The following is a 17,723-nucleotide window of genomic DNA, read 5'->3' on the forward strand; positions in this document are numbered from 1 at the left end:
AGGATTGACTTCAACTAGGAGTGACACAGAGCTGCGTTATTTCTGAGCCCTTCCACCTTCTGTAAGAAAATGGTACAGAATTACAGTAACCAAAGCACTGAAATCATTATAAAGCAAATGTCGATGCCTTCCCTTGGGTATAAAGGTTACTTCTTGCTCTGGAAATGATCTAACTGTAATGGCTGAGAAGGAAGCTGGATTTGTGGGACTTGCATAAGTAGGGTATGCCATCTTCTCCCCTCTGAGATGTCCAAAGGAACTGACTTTGGTGAGGTGAGAACACAAAATTCTCTAACTTTTTTCTGAAAGAAGAGGCCTGTTGTTGTTTGTTTGTTTATTCCTGGCAAAGCTACCCATTGCCATGGCAATATTTTGCCATTGATGGTGAAACCCCGTGTTTCATTTCCTTCTGCTCATTCACTGAAATCCACCATCAATTACTTAGGCATTTCTTTTTAGTTAATACTCCAGCCACACTGTGAACCTCCTGAAAACTTTGCAGTGTAGCAGGTTTTCGGTAACAAAAGCACATTCTACAGCAGGGCAGTAACCTGACTCCAGATTTGTCCATGCAGAGGACAACCTGAAAGTTAGTTTTCTATTCCAAACTACACGCCAAAACGACCACTTTTTCCAAAATTGCAAATATTATGAATATTTATAACAGCTCTGTCAAAAGAGAGACATAAATCACATTTTCCAGGGTCCTTTTGTGCCAAGCTCAGCATCTCATTTCTTGCCATGCAGTAGTTTAAAAACAAACCAGTTCATGGATTTTCAGTGGCAGAGCTGCTCTCCAGCCATTGCGACATTTGGCTCACCCTTTACCTATGCCATCACTGTTTTCTGGCTATCGGAGCAGGCCGTGCCCACATCCCAGCGCCTGCCTCTAGGTCCCTGCCAGCTTGTTTTCGCTGGTGTTTCAGGTACTGATTAGGCACAACGGGATTCAAAATGTATTTATTTGTCTGTCAGCACGGCTCCAGCAGAGGCGACGAGGGAGTTGTGGCTGGCGTTCCTCGGTCTGCTTCCCATCGTTTGACAACGTTCTAGATGAAAAACCTTCACCTTGCCGTGCAAGGGAGGTGCTCGCCGGCAGACATGTTCCAGTGCGGGCAGGGACATGCCGTGTCTCTGCCTGCCACTGCCGGCTCGGTGTCGGTGCCGAGCGGGCCAGCAGGTCCCGACACGGAGCTAAGCGGGACACACACACACACACACACACACACACACACAAATCACCCCCGACAGCTGCCGGGCCGGGGCTGCGGGGCCGGGGCTGCCCTCACCCGGGCCGCGGCCGGCCGGCCGGGCGGGGGGTTCGCGCCCCGGTATCCCGGCAACCCGCCGCGCTGCCGCCCCGCTCCCGCCCGCCGCTGCCGCGCGCTGCCCGGCCCGGCCCTACCCTGCCCTGCCCTGCCCGGCCCGGCCGGCGCCAGCCGGTCCCTTGCCTGCTCGCCCGCCGCGCCGCGTCGTTTCAGCCGGAGCCGTTCGGAGGTGAAACCCCCCACGGACGAGGCGGCGTGGCGGGAGGGCGGCGTGCGCCCGGGCTCCCCGTTCGCCTTCCCCACGCTCCTCCGGTGCCCTCGCACGATTTCTGCCCTCGGTAACGCCGGGGGATCACCCATCGCCGCCCTGCGCAGAGCAGATTTCGGTATTTCCTGCGCTTTATCAATATGCTGTGACATTCCGCCTCTTTAATTGTGACCAGAGCAAAGTAAGCCTTAGTGACCGATTATTTCCCACATAGTCACTCTATATGGTAAGAATCGAATAGCTTATTTCTTCCAATGTATCCAAACTGTTTGATAACAGCAATTTTTTATAATAATCAACCATCTAATAACAACCTTAGTGCAGGTATATGATGGTCAGAGTTAAAGATACTTTTGCTAGCTGTCATTAGAGGTATTCACCACCTATCATTACTTGTGTTCTTTGGTCAGACTTAGCACAACTTTTGTGGCTTGGTTTCTAGACCAAACATAGGCATTTATTATTATTAATATTTACTAAAACCACTTTTTTAGCAAGTATTCTCGAATATCTGGTTAAAATGTGAATACTTCTATGAGTAAACCGGTTTGCTAAAATATCTGAGGAAAGCAAACACAAATGGTCAGAACATAGAGCCAAAAATTATTTTTAAAAATATTTAATCCTTATTTGAGGGATTAATGCTGCTTCACTGACTATATTTGCATATTTGCATTAGCCCGATATGTTTTCATTACCAACATATGACAAAATTTTAATCAGCTTCCTGTGGTTTCACACTCACTACATTTCCCTTTATTTCATCCTTCTTTTAGAAAATTGTGTTGCCTTTTCTATGCTCAGGATGAGCTGCCTGCACATATGTGGCCTAATCCAAAATCCACCGACGGTGGTGGCAAGACTTCAGTGAACTTTACTGTGCTTGGTGTTCAGCTCATAATATTACACCACACAGATGCGCAAATAGACTGAATCACACCCCAATATTCATGAGTCTCCTAAAGAACAAAACACTGTCACTGCTATCTTACCACTGCATTTGGAGCAGGATTTTGAGATCAAAGACCCCTAGAAACATCTCATGAGTTTGAGTTTTCACTCTCTAGTGCCACCCTTTTAACAAATTCTGCAGCAAATGGCAAATTTAAAGCAGCTGAGACCGAGGCTGTACTTTCAATAAACAAAACTAAGACTTCTGAATTCTAAACAGTCCTGAAAAGACTATGCTTCCTGGTGGATCTGGCACCAACAGCCATTGCCAGGAAGAGGCCTTCTGCAGGTTAGGCACAATAAAACTTGAGATGCCTTTACAACAGCTCATAGCACAGACTAGCTTGGGAATGATCACAGGGCTGCCCAGAACTTTTTATTTGGAAAGTTCTTCTGACTTTGCCCTGTGCTGTCTATACAGGTCCGTATTAAGGATACCCTTCTTTATTACACCACAAGAGTTTCATTAAAAGCAGAAGAACCAGGCCAGTCCCTGTTCAAAAAGCTGAGGAAATGGCTACTTAATTGCTGCCAACTTTAGAGGAAAGAAAAACTCAGAGGGTGGTCTCCTTTCCCTTGCATAAAGTAGCCAGTTCACAGTTCACTGTGGAGTTAGAAGTCATCACCTCTGAACACAGTCAGGTCTTAGCTCTCATGGCCAAAATTGCATGGTGATGCAGAACACTTACTCCACTGAGCATATCCTGGGGAGTGTGCAGGTGGCTCTAGGACTGCTCGCTGGCTTAGGTATACCAGAATTTGTCCAATGACAAAAATTATGTCAGGAGAGATGTACTGTTACTGGAACTGTCATTCTTTAAGAAAAACAGATGAGCAGTATATTTCATCCAAATAGAAGCTAGACAAAATTAATCTATGTTTAGGTTTTATTTTGTTACAACCAAGGACTTCTGACATCTTCATGATTCTTGATGCTTTATTTTCAATCACAGGTTTTTAAATAGTAGAGAATATTAGAAATTACCTCAGAAGACACTTTAAAGCTATGGGATTTCTACCCCTTGTGATTTTTGAAAGGCTCTCTGAGGCTGGGAGGGACCTAGGGAGGACACCTCATCTAACCTCCTGGGTAACCAAGAAAGATAAAGGCTAAGAAGCTAGATATCAAATATCCAAAATGTACTATGTTTTGATATCACATGACTTTTAAACCAGTATCACAAAATTTTAAGGGCCTAATCCATCATCTTTGAACAGCTGATATTGACAATACTGCTAATATTAAGTGTGTTTACATGTTCTGTGGGATGCCTGTTCATATTGATCTATCTTCCAAGGCAGGCAAATAAGTGCCACAGCTCGGTAGCTTAACATTATGTAAGTAAAGAAAAAGAACAAACTATCAAACAGAAAAATCCATTAACTGTGCTTCAGGTCAAACATGGACATAACCTCAACTACTGGATTGGCCCTTCACTATGAGAAAGACCCCACAAATCCTATCGATCTCGTTATATATTGACCCCCAGTTTCCTCTGGGGTTGTCTATTCCTGTTCCTCCAAATGAGATTGGATGCCTGTATAAATCCCAGAGCTGGGATTCCTCAGCTCTTCCCCAGCTCCTGCATTCTGTTTTCCAACAGAGAGGGATCTGTTGCTTGCTCAGGTTTTTAAAAGACTCATAAACTCTGTTACAAAGCAGTATGCTTTGCAGCACACAATCCAGTAGCATGAAGTTAACTGCTCTCCTGAATACTAGCCACTTTTCTCCAGATGAAAACAAATAGTTCATGCTTTGTTTCTATTGTCTGTGTTTTGCCTTGAAAATGCTGACAATGGATATTTAGAGTTGGGGGGGGGGGGGGTAGGGGAATGAAAAGAGCAAGCATACAAGCTCAGGAGCAAAGGAGAGCCCAATTCAAAGATGTGTGAAGCTGTGCTACTTCACAGTTCACAGCAGGAACTGAGACCACACCTAATATAGAGGGAAGCATTAAGAAAGGAAAAAATAAAAAAGGAACACCGGGTTTTCAGTTGCTGCAGAAATGTGCACTTTCTCAATTTTTCAAGAAAACTTTCAAGAGCGTTTGCCTGTAGTTAATTTATACTCTGGGAAGATCAACATCTCACGTGTGCAAGGCTGGAAATGGGGACACTTTTCAGCCAGACAACATACCCATCCACTTCAGTGGAACTGACATCACACTCACCACCTAGCATGCATCCTACCGTAAGATTAAGGTGCCCTCTATAGGAACCACTCAGGGAGAAAAAGTCGTGTTCAAATGTGCAAGATACCTTTTTGCCTTTTTTTCCCTACACAGCCTGACCAGACATTAAAAGCATGATACTACTGAGAGAACCTATGCTTAATTTATAATTGGAAATGGTCTCATGACTTCTGACGTGGTGATATTGAGAACATAGTTCTGTGCAACACTTTCCTTAATGGGATGGTTTCTCTCCTCCTCACTCTTCCATGGGCTCTTGGTTCTGCCCTCTTCCACAGCTCACTACTGGTATTTCTGGCTCTAATGCTATTCTCTAAACTGGATTAAATAAATAATCTGGTAAAAGAACAAAAAACAAATAAAACCCTGAAGAAGCCCAAAACTTTCCAAAACAAAACAAGAATTGCTGAGCCAGAACAAGCAGCTGAGGACACGAGTGGGCAGGGAGCACGGGTTTCACTGTTAGAGAAAATGTATAGGGACCCACACTTCTGAGGGGCAGTTTCATATTACAAATGCTCATAGACATTTAAATGAACCATAGGTCAGAACTGGTGACAAAATACCTCAGTCTGGACCAAACAGGACAAGGTATGAAACATCATAAAATGCCCTAGTATTTAGCTAGATTGTTTAAAAGTTATCGTCTAACTGGAGGACAGACACACAACAGGTGTATACAAACTGACACTTGATAATTATGATCTCCACTTCCTTGCACTATTTATTAATTTAGTAGTTATTCATAGGAGGTATCCTTCATGCCTACAGTAAAAATACAGAGGGATAGAAAATCCCGTCCAGTAAGAACCCTGTATCTGAAACAGAATGTCCCAGATTTTCTAGCATGAGCAAGTGCTTTCTACAGACCCAAAACAACATACCACTGTCACTGTAGCTAAATGCCATTTAATTGGCAGCTAGAAAAGTCTATAATACATTTCTTCATGGAAAAATGTTTGAGCTCTTCCAGTTTGCCAAGATGCTAATTAAAAACAGACGGCATGTTATAAAATCCTTTCCTTGACCTGTGCTATCTTACATTGCCCTTCTGTACTTTTTTCATGGCATTGGCTCCCTGCAGAATTACTCTAATCTTTATAAACTTGTATTTAATTTTCGTTGTCATTTTGTGGACAGAAAAAAAGTAACTGTTATTTATTTAAATGTAAATAGGAAATTTATTTGGTACATGGCAGGAATAGCAGGCTTTTGAGGAGAGAATCTTCACTCATTAAAAACAGAAGGTTTCTCCTGAATAATTCACAGTGAAAGAAATCTTAGTGCCACTGAAGTCACTGAAATAGTTCAAGTAAAAGTCTCGCTGGAGTGCCACTGACATAATGAATTGTACAATGAGAAGGATGTGCCTCATCAAACACATTATTTTTTCATCATTGCTAATCAAAATGCTTTACAAAGTGGGGATTTGGATCAGCACTGAGACATTTTAAGGGGTCATTGGTAATAGCTCCACGAGTGTATTTTACTGATGTTTTTATTGTTCTTAACAATTCAAGAAATTTGGAAAAATACCTTATTCTGGTAAGACTTATCCTTTTTACCTCAGGCAAATACTAGATCTGCCTGACACTCCACCCTATGGTGAGCACGCTGCCACTGCACAAGCCCAGCACAGATTCTCCATCAATTAAGATACTGCACCAAGCTGAACTCCCTGGTCCCTTTTCCTTACAAACCACACCCCCCTGCAGAGGAGACTCTGGAGGGCTGAAGAAGTCCATCACATCCGTTTGCTCATGTGTCAACATGGTATTTACTCAGTACAGCTTTAAGAAAGGATTTGCTCTTTTAGCTGCTGGCTCTCTCCCTTTGCAGTGGGAGAGCAAAACCAACACAACATAGTTATCTAAGAACTGGCTGTAGTTTTAAATGTAATTTTCATAGCAACAGAGATACACATTTTAGTTATGACTGCTCAGAAGCGAAAAGATTTTCCCTACCTTGAGTATGATAATACTCACATTTTGAGCTTACAACGCTTCCTATGTATCACTTTTCTAAAATAAAAATCCAAATTCCATACAGCTGACTTTTTTTTAGACACTAATCACTTCTAGGCATCTGCAAGTTTCCACTGTTGCTGCCCTTGTGATTTAGGCAAAGAGTCATTAAAACTGGAGGGCCTAATTCCCAGCCTCAATATAATACATCAGTAAGAAGTAGTAAGCTCCTTCATGAAGCAATATAGCTCCCCAGCTAAATAAATGGCACACACTACTGATTAAACAAAGGCACATGTGGCTTTTTTTCCTAAGCATTTTTTGAAGCAAACAGATAAATATGTAGGAGAAAAAGAGACGGACAAAAAAACAGGAGTGGGAACTCAGAGAGCAGTAGAGACATCACAGAAACCAAGATCCTGGACCCCAGGCACTGGAAAGGGAGACCTGAGAAACATCCCTAGAGAACTCCTTGGAGCAAGTATTGGCTGAAAAGAGCTTGGAGCTGCAAATAGTCTCCTGCTGTTCAATTTGCTCTTCACTCAGGGAAATGAATGCTATACATTCTTTGCAAATAAAGACTGGATCAAAGATACCTGGTTCTATTAGCAATTTATTTTCCTAAACAGAACAATTCAAAATGGTGACTTTTTAGACAACTGCTCAGGTCAGAAGTAGTAACAATGCTCTACTCTATGTTTCTGACACCTCTGCCTCCCCTCCGTTCATATACACATTATATACATTAAGATCTCTCTCTCTTAAGAGCTATATATAGCTTCTATTCACAGTCGAGCACCACAACCACTTATTCATTCTTTTCATGCTTTACCTGCTGTTTTCAAGGCTGCCCTGATGCTAAAAATAGCTTCGTGTATTAGAGAAGGGTTGCTATAGATTCAGAATGGGTGATGTTAGGAAGACAGCTTAATCCCTCTTTGCTGAGGACATGGAGGATCCGTGTGGATGTGGCTGACGGGCAGCTGTATTATTATCTGTGACCTGGGCTGTGGTGCCCTTTCATAAAGACTCTCAGGCTCCAAGGTTGGGGTATTTGTATTGTTCTAGGGCTGCACTGAAGTAAATCAATACAAATCATGGATGTTAGAATAAGTTTAAGGCTTTGTTTTTCACATACTGTAGCGTTAGATCACAGTACAACAGTACCTTCAACAGCTACCACATTAGCTTCTTTTTAACTGGGAAAACAATTTAATATTCTGTTGTATGGGCATATTTTTCTGCAGGCGTTGACGTCTCCAAGTAAGAAAGTATCAAAATGCTTCGCTAGTTGTTCTTACTACAAAGTTGAAAGGATGACAATTCATCATCTATTTGATTACTTTCAAGACAGCAATGAAATCTTATAAAAAAATTGTACTATATACTGCTGTCTTGAACTTCTGGCAGTATGTCCTCTGACAATGCTGACAAAGCTAATGTTAATTTTGGAAGTTACCTTCCTGTCTACAATTTAATGGACAGTGCAAGTGAAAAAACTGCTTATACATAACTTACCAACTCATATACTGCATAAAACAGTGAAGTGTGCTATTGATAAGTGTCATTTGACTGTTAAGGTTATGAAATTTAAAGTTTTCAAAATTCGTCTGACAGAAATTTTGGAATCATAGGAAAGATTTTATTTTGTCAAGCTTGAACATGTGAAAGTTTTGAGGACTGTCTCTCGGACATCATTATCTCTATACTCTGCAATTAAAAGCATTTTAAAATATTTTCCAGATTTTAGAAATCACTTTTCTACATTAGGAGAATATCACTGGTTGATCCTTCCAGGATGATAAAGATCAGATTAATGGAGATAAGCAAGTTTCTGAATAAGACTTGCTTTTCTTTCATAATGTAAGTAAAATGCTTCCAAGTGGTAATAATCTGATCTTGAATTTGAAGGCAAAATACATGAGTTAAAGGGCAGGTTGCAAGAAAGAATGGATGCCAAAATATTGGTCATTAAAGTAACTGGAGTTTTATTCCATGGTATACATTAGCTCCCAAACATTTAATAACACAGGTTCATTTCTGTATACAGAATACCTTAAACTTACTCAGCTACATTAACTTTCTAAAAAATTAGGTGACTAAAACAAGATTATTAAAATATATTAAAATGGATCCTAATATAACTTTAAATAATACAATCCACCTTTTAAGAACTTTATATTGGAGGACCATGTAATGCAAACTTGACAGAAGATTCCATGATATGCTAAAGGAAATGGTTTTTCACTCAAATCTCACTTCATGTCCTGACCCGTATCCTTCATGTGGTTATGTTTTATTTCCATTTGAGAAAGGCAGTCATCTAGATATGTAACTGTTAACATTTTAACGTATCACTTGCAAATTGAATGTGGTTTCAGCAAGTAGCAGGATCTCCCCCAGGGTACAAGCTGGAATATTTTCTTTTTACTTGCTATAGCTGGTTTCCTCAGCAATTTTTTGAGTCTGCCATTTTTACTTCTAGAGTTGTGGATACTGCACAGCTGGCTATTAAGTAACATAACTTGATATTTGAAACTAAGTTAGACTAATTGTTCCTATTTAAGATAGTTATCCTTCCCATTCCACTTAGGAGCCATGGAATGAATAGTATCCTAGCAATACTTTTAGTAGAAAGGTAGATAGTATTTCAGTACTTCATGTCTGAATGATATTGGTGATTAAATAACACAAAATTGTATTTAATTTGAAATATAACCCCTATTATTTCCAAAGTCTGGCAATCAGTAGTATACTTTTACTAATGAGAGGTCAGTTCTAGCAGAATGGCTTATGGTATTATTAATTAAATGAGGTCTCACAGTAGTACCCTACGTTCATAAAAAAAAGTGAAATAGGAATTTTTACTGATTCATCCTACTTCACTGCTCAGAGCAGCCTCTTTATATTCCTGTATCCTTCAGTTTCCACTGAATGATCAACTATTGATCACTTCAACCCAGATACTATCAGCCTCTACATGCAGTTACTGTACTACTTTACTACGTAAGTAATCCCAGTGTGATTTTTAAAATCTATCTTTGAGATTTCAAACACCTGACTACACCACTGTGTATTGCAAATAATCTCTGCTATGAAATATTTTCTTAGCTTTAGGACAACCAGTGGAAAACACTGATGAACACACCTGACCAGCCTAGTACAGTTTGCAGCACTGACCACCTTGATTCCCGGATTAAGATCTCAACTTTTGGTTATGTTAAGATGCAACACGTCTCTGAAAAACCAGGTGTTTTCTGGAACATGTATGTAGGAATGAGATTACATTATATCTTAGACTCAGACTCTGAGGCACCTTTCCTTTCTAGGTTTTCTAGAATGCTAGGTACACGAACAGTGCTTAACTGCGTCTGTGACTCACAAGATAGTCACTTGTCACTCACCTTTTTATGTAGAAGACTTTAGATTCAACTGTAAATGATTTGTACCTTCCCTCAATTCTCATCATAAATGAATGTTACGAATATACATACATGGTAGACATTATGCACAAAAATGCCTATCAGGAAACAAGGGAATGCATATCTCTTCCACTGTGGTTTAGAAGTGCAATGGACTACAACTTTGCTCACTTTTTTAATTTTCACAAAATAAATCCAGTGGGAAATGATACAGTTTAAAGAAAACAAGTACATTGCTTGCTTGTCGGTTGTTTTTTTATTTCCACTTTACTGTACATTCATTCTCTTGCTTGTTATTTTCTTCCATTTTTTCATCTTATATAATTCTGATATCAAACTGGAAAAAAAAGATTTCCCTTTTTCTTGGATTTATGTATTTGAATGCCGTCAGTTGCTTTCCACCATAGCAGATCTAGACATAAAAGTAGGATTAAACATTCTTTGCTCTCTTAGGAAAATGTTCATACTTCAGGGAATTTAAGCATAATGCACTTCTAAAATCTCCTCAAATGAAAACTGGAACACATTGAAGGAGTTAGTTTCTGTATTCTACTTATTTCAATGTAGGTTGATAAAACTAAGAAGTAGTATTTTGTGCATACTGATAATTACTTTTTAATTAAATTCTTGATAGGCCGAAGTCACTATACTTGTTTATACATGCCACATGCATGTTTAATCTTTTAGTGAGCTTTGTTGTCATTAGAGCTGCCAGACTGTAAACTCTGAAGACCAAAATTACCTGCCACACAACAAACATGGCACTAGCAGTGACAATTAAAGGACACTAGACAGGAGTCTATATCTCTGTAGGGATTTATTAGGCAAAATTCTTCACTTTTTGAAAAAAAAAACCCCAAACTTTAGAGATAACATGGGAGGTTGCTTCCAAAAATTATTTTTTGATTGAAGTCTGCTTTATTATTTATTTCCATAACTGAATCAGTCTTTATAGGGTCATACTGGCATTATTTACAACACATCTTAAAAAGGAATTGTGGCCTAGTTTATTTTAATGATATTTTTTGAAGTTCACAAAAAATTTTGGATCAAGGTTGTTGCCGCAAGTGCTCCATTAATTGCAACAGAATGAATGAATGAATGAAACAATCTGGTTTTCAAGATATTATGATAAGATTCTTACATAACTCTGTAGTCATAGTCAAGAAAACTAAAATAGCTGTTAGAAATTGAAACAGTTCTTCATGTATCTGTGATTCATTAGTGTGTTAAGAGTATAAGTGATGCTACCATCAAATAAAGTGTTGAGCACGACTTAAACTAATTCAGTCCATGATAATGAAGATTAAGGCTGCTTCTCTGCCAACAGTAACAAAAAAATTATTTTGTGAATTGTGCTTAAAGTTGAGAGGCCTCATCTGCACCACAGGAGGTGGAGCTAATGGAATAAAACAGGTTAGGCCATATTTTCTAACATTGTGGCCTAAACTGGGATTCTATTTACCATATTGATCAGCTAAGAATAAGGGTGCAATTTCCTCATATTTTGCTTCTTCAGAGATATTCACATCAACTGAAAGTTTCAACTCCATTTTTAATAAAAGCCTTTGGTTTTTTATACTTTTAGCCTATCAGCAGAACAAACTCAATCTGGAATTTGAGATGTGCACTGTCCTCTTCTTGAGCTTTGCATTGGTGTTTATAAAACTAATTCCCAAACTTTGGTCTCAGACTAAGTGCTCTATAGATGGCAAACAGAACCACTGCCTTCAGATAAAGTCTGACTGCATTAGGCAGTTAAGTAGGTGTGGAGGTTTGCAGTGATTTGTTCACCCTAGAATTACAGGAGACTGGAATAAGAAAGGTCTATGGGTCAAATTCTACTTCATATGGCCTTCTAAAATTCCATCCTCTGTCAGTTCTGCCTTTAGTTATACAGAATCAGGGCCAGATTTTCAAATGAACCAAGTATTCCAAATTGTTTACCATACTGGAATCCTTACTGTTCTAGAAATTCTGTCCCCACACAATGTATCTGACATTGATCACCGATAGTGTTCAACAGAAATAATTAAGAGGAAAATTTCCATTGATAATTGGAATTTAGGAAATTCTATGCTCTTATAATAGGATTAGATATCATATTATTATCTCTATTTTATCTTATTAACAAATACAATGCAATACAATGATTGCAGTTACTTATACAAAGGTCTGGGATTTTGGAACAAGGGAGGAAACTGATGAACAATCAGCTGCTATTTTTTCAAATGCACTTTTCTAACAATGATTACATGCTGAAATGGTAATTGCAACTTCAAAATAGCATAAAACAGCACAGCTGCTCTTGAAATAATGGACATAGCACAGACTTGTCTATGATATTTTTTGTAACTGACTCTATACTGGAAAAAATTTTGAATCTAGAAGTGCTTTTATTGAATACATTACTTACCAGCCAAACAAATGAAACTGCATTTGCCTTTTACCACAGCAACATTGACATCTAGTGGCTAGTTAAACTCCATATTTGATATCCTTTGTATGACAAAAAACATGGAACATACCATCTACTGAATTTGACAAAATAAACATGAATTGCAACAGCCTGCTCTCCTTACATAATCTCTAGATGATTACAGAATGATGGTAGTCTTTAATGACTAGCCTGGAGTGACCAGTCCCAGTGATGGGAACTGGTGAGTGTGAGCTACTGCCTCTCAGCACAGCCCTGCTGGTTTTCCCTGACTGTCAGGAAGTCTTAGGCTTGGGAGTCAGCTGCCTAACTGAAGTATATACCTTACTTGGGGCTTGTTGGGACCCATAGCACATCCCTAAAGTTGTACACAGGTACATCTAAAAGAAGAACTACACTTACTGAATGTGATATTACTGGCATATGTGAACATCCATTTTTAGTTCTGCTTGCTTTTCTACAAATTACTAGGGGGCTTTAGATAGAGAGAGATGAAAATCAGGAACACGACAGATGCCATGAGACTGTTCGTACTATGAAGACACGAAAATAAATGATTTGGCAACTTCATAGATGTGTAGAAGATAGGAAGGTGCCAATATCAAATAATGTTAGAAAGTCTAATTTCATCATTTTTCAACTTAATGGAGAAAGAGGAAAGATTAGACAGGATAAATCTCAATTTTACTAGCATTCTTGATGGTTCCACATTACTTTCTCATAATCAAACTCAAATGTAGTCATAAATGTCCTCTGCAAACAGGTCTTATGAAGCATATAGTTGTCAGTGACAGCCTTGCCCTTGCTCTCCATACCAGTGGTAGCTGCCTCTTCTGGCCTGCTGGCAAAGCTGCCTTATTTATTTCATTAAAAATTGGACCAATTTTGTAATCGGCTAACCAAACTAATTTTGACCAAACAAATCAGAAGCTGTTGAGTTTAAGCAACTTTACCAGAAGATCTTAGGAGGCAATAATCTCCTGCAGGAAGGTTGAGGTACTTCTTCCTAGCTAAATACTGATAAGGACTAAACAGCTATGCTTAGTGTTTCTTAGAAATATATAGAGAAATCCAAGTCTGAAGAAGAGCAATAAAACATATAAGAGTTCTCAAAAATGTAACCTATATGGAAAGGTTAAAGTACTTTACTTTCTTTACCTTCAAAAGGGAAGGCTGTGGGCATGAGGACAGGCAGAGAGAGTTGGGTTTGTTCAGCCTGGAGAAGAGAAGGCTCCAGGGAGACCATATTGCAGCCTTTCAGTACTTAAAGGGGGCTACAGGAAAGATGAGGAGGGACTCTTTATCAGGAGTGTAGGGATAGGAACGGTTCTAAACTGAAAGAGGTAGATTTAGATTAGATCTAAGGAAGAAATTCTTTACTGTGAGGGTGGTGAGACACTGGAACAGGTTGCCCAGAGAGGTTATGGCTGCCCCCTCCCTGGCAGTGTTCAAGGCCAGGTTGGACGGGGCTTTGAGCAACCTGGTCTAGTGGAAGGTGTCCCTGCCCATGGCAGGGGAGTTGGAACTAGATGGTCTTTAAGGTCCCTTCCAACCCAACCCATTCTCTGATTCTATGATATACGTCTTCCAGTATTTAAAGATTTGTTATTCAAATGATGACTCTTGCTTTCTGTACCAACTAATGTAGGGCATTAAGAAATAATCTCAAGTAGCAACAAAGGAGATTTATCTTAGATATTAGGAAAAAAACGTATATACCTGTAGTGCTAGGGCCTGAATAATAGGCCCTGAAACAAAGTTGACCTCTAGATGAACCTCACAACCAAACATTATCCAGTATTAGTATCTGCTAATTAGTAAAATCTGTATTACCATTAGCATTTATTAATTAGTATCTGATCATTAACAAAATATGTATGCTCACTAGTGAAAGATGTAGCTTAGACAAGAGGTAATTAGAGGTGAAGATGAAATGCTCTGAGAATGTGTATCCAACTTCCCTTGTTTAGCAGTGTTCAAGGCTGAGAACCCAAGTGTTTGGCCTTGTTAGAAACTCCCTTGGTTCTCCGCTCCGAGCTCGGCTCAGGCTTTGGGTGGAATCCAACAGGAGGATGAAACCAGATGTTTCCGCTCAAAGAAAAGTGCAAGTCATTCTGACTTGCTGGTTTTTGGTATATAAGGCTGGACCCTCTTGCCGCGACTTTGGATGCCTCACCTACGGATGGACGCATCGCATAGGACTTCCCACTTGCTCTCTAAATCCTCGCTGCAACTGGGGCTCCCCAGCAACTGCGGATCTGGATGTTGGTAACATATGCAAGTGGTGATGTATCTTTCCTAATCAATACTTAAGAGGTTAATAGATATTTATGCTGTGAAATCTCCTATACTGGAAGCTTTTAGGAACAATTCAATAAGCATGTGAGGTATGATACTTTGAATTCTGCATCTCCATGACTTAATACCTTCTTTTAGTAGATGCACATTGATAAAACCGCCCCCCATAAAAATATGGGGGAATTAAATAAACAAATGAACAGGTTATTTAAGTAAACATAATGCTGCCCCCAAATTATAAGAAAGTCAGAAGTCTGTCCTGAACACACATCCCAGATGTTAAAATGCACCTTTTACTCTCCAGTACAAATGACATGAGTCATGTATTCATAAATGTCTTCATGACAGCACCAGTTTTACCACCCATTTAATGAATTTGGATGACTAAGAAGTGGCAAATTCAATAAAATAATTTTTCTCTTTTTTTTTTTTTTGCATAGTGAGGCTATCTCCGTGGTCTACATGAAATGATCTGATATTACATAGGTGACTGGAAGAAAGACAATATGAATTTAAATAGAGAGAAGCTGATGAACTCTTGGGATTATTCTTGAGAATCATGGACATTACCTTGTATTATTAAGAATATCCCTGGGAAGACTTTTTGGGGGAAGAAATTGCCATTTCTTCTTCCCAAAGTTTTCTATGGAATTGTTACACTGAGTCATCAAAAAACTGAGTGGTTACAGTTGAAGTAAGAATATGTTGATGATTTGAAAACTTGGGAAGAAAAACATTTATTTCCTGAAGGTTTTAAAATCATGTCTGACTTAAGCTTCCTGAATACACTCATACGTAGCCCATTTCTAGATTTAGGGCAGGAGTAAAGTAGGAACTGCAGTGATGTTGTCTCCTTTGTGGGCCATGAAGTTCAGTGCTACTGTAATTTAAGAGTATAGTTTCACTTTACTGCTAAGATGATCTAAGACAGCTGCTGCTCAAAGGGCGACCCTCATTTCTCACCTCCTCCTTCCCTCCTGCCCCATCCCTCCATCCCTAACCTTTTTTAGCACCACCACTGTTACTCATCAGGCACCACAGCAGGACAGTCAGAGGAGCCAGACCAGCAGAAAATTAAATACTGCAGTTGAGAAGTGGTCAGATGAGCAGTAGAGCCAGTTCAAGAATAGGAATGCTCTCTTCAGCAGCAGCTAACCCATAGATTGATTTACCTGTAATGGAAAACTGCTCCTAAGGTTTGGTTGTACAATCACTGAAATCCAACTTAAAACCATAGCACGTCTCACCCTGCAAAGAGTTATGCCCATCTCTTCTCTTCTTTTTCCCCATATCTTTCAGTCCTGTGGGGCTCATATGAGAGAAGTGTCCTTTTTGGTGTCAAAGCATACTGATGCTAGACTTAAACTATGGATCCCATAGGATCAAACCATAATACTTATAGCAAGGGTTAAGGACAAGTCCAGTTTCAACTTCCAATTTATTTAGGAGGCCATTTCTGATCCACTTTCCCAGCTGTAGATTACTGTAGCCCACATATAAAAACCAGTCAGGTGATGTTTGAAAGCAATGCAGTCAGAAAAGCATAACATTGTAAAATGAAATTATCTAGCTGCTATTCTCAGAAAAACTGTTTATAAAATAACTTCAGCATCTACAACAGTTGCTATAGTTGGACTCACTGCAGAATTTTCCTCTGTCCCGGAAACTTTATTTTTACTATGCAGGCTTCTGCTTTTGTGGCCACAGCACAATGCCAAGAGATTCAAGAATTGTAAATCTTTCCTCTACCTTTCCCACTTTTCTTCAAAGTGCATAATCAATGGTATGTTGGCCCAGTTTCCAGAATCATGTCAGGATTCATTCACACTAAAGCAGCCTGTCACTTCCGTAAGAAAGGAACAACAAAAAGATGCCTGCTATTACAGCTTCGTGGGTATACATTATTTATTTTGAGATATTTAAATTATTAATTAGGATAATTCCATTTTTGCAACAGAGTCTCTGCCCTTTAGAGGAAACGGGCCACATTCAGTAGGACTTCAGCAGAATACTGCATACACTCAAATAACCATATTGCCACTCAGTTCCTTTCCACAGGACACTTTAGCATCACCTTTACATCCCTTCAGAATGATAACAACATAACGAGTGACACAAATACTAGGTCAGAAGAAAAAATACTTTTGCTTTTAAAACTGAGGTTCGGTAGCCAAGGTAAGGAGGTAGGCTGTCAGCTATGGCGTGTGATTGCCTTACTGCATAATAGCAACTAGGTACAACTTATATATTACAACTTATATATCACAATGACAGTAGTAGTATCTCAATTTTGAAAATTTCCCTATATTAAGTGTATCTGTGGTTTAAGACTCCAGGAATCAATAACACAGCTGGAAACTCTGATACAGTGCAGAAGAAACTATCTGTGATGGATTAAAGCACTTCAGACCTCGGCAGTCAAAATGCTGGTTCAGGTATTGTGCGCCCTAATGTTTGATGGGAAACAGTATCAACTCCTTGACAGCTACTTGCTGTATCTGATGACTTAATGCTGAAGATTGGTATTTCCCAGCTACCTTATGAGAAAACAGTTTTAGTTTATAAGGCTCTTTTCTCTGATGCAACCCACTGGCTCCCTAACTCATATCACCCAGTTGCTGTCGGTCCTCGCAGAGTAATTGGGTCACGTATTGCCTTTCCTTCTAACTGCGAGATGCGATTGAAAAGAGAAACCGCTAAAACACGTGGAAATCAATGTTACATATTACCTTGCCGAGGCTGCCAGGGCGTTAATGCGGCTGTGGACGGGGTCTGTGCCGCGGTGAGGGCAGCGCACTCACCTACTGCACGAAGCCCGACCCCGGGGACGTCTGGCAGCTCCTGCCCGCCGAGGAGCGGCCGCCCAGGGCCCTTCCTCCCCGAGGGGCCTCCTCCAGAGCGACCCCCGCCTCCCCGGCCCCTC

At 39.8% G+C, this 17,723-nt stretch overlaps 1 protein-coding gene across 2 annotated transcripts in view; it reads right to left on the reverse strand.

The window, feature by feature from the left end:
- Positions 1-17,685, reverse strand: part of LGI1 (leucine rich glioma inactivated 1) — a 35,050-nt gene extending 17,365 nt beyond the window's left edge. Inside the window, exon 1 of one of the 2 annotated variants that reach the window (XM_074830934.1) lies at positions 17,530-17,685. The gene's annotated coding sequence lies outside the window, so the exon portion shown is untranslated. Of the gene's footprint in view, positions 1-1,451; positions 1,562-17,529 lie in introns of those variants that run through there. The other variant, XM_074830932.1, reaches the window with a different exon arrangement.
- Positions 17,686-17,723: the final 38 nt, after the last annotated feature.

This window comes from Strix aluco, chromosome 7 (genome assembly GCF_031877795.1).
Source record: "Strix aluco isolate bStrAlu1 chromosome 7, bStrAlu1.hap1, whole genome shotgun sequence".
Taxonomy (NCBI): domain Eukaryota; kingdom Metazoa; phylum Chordata; class Aves; order Strigiformes; family Strigidae; genus Strix; species Strix aluco.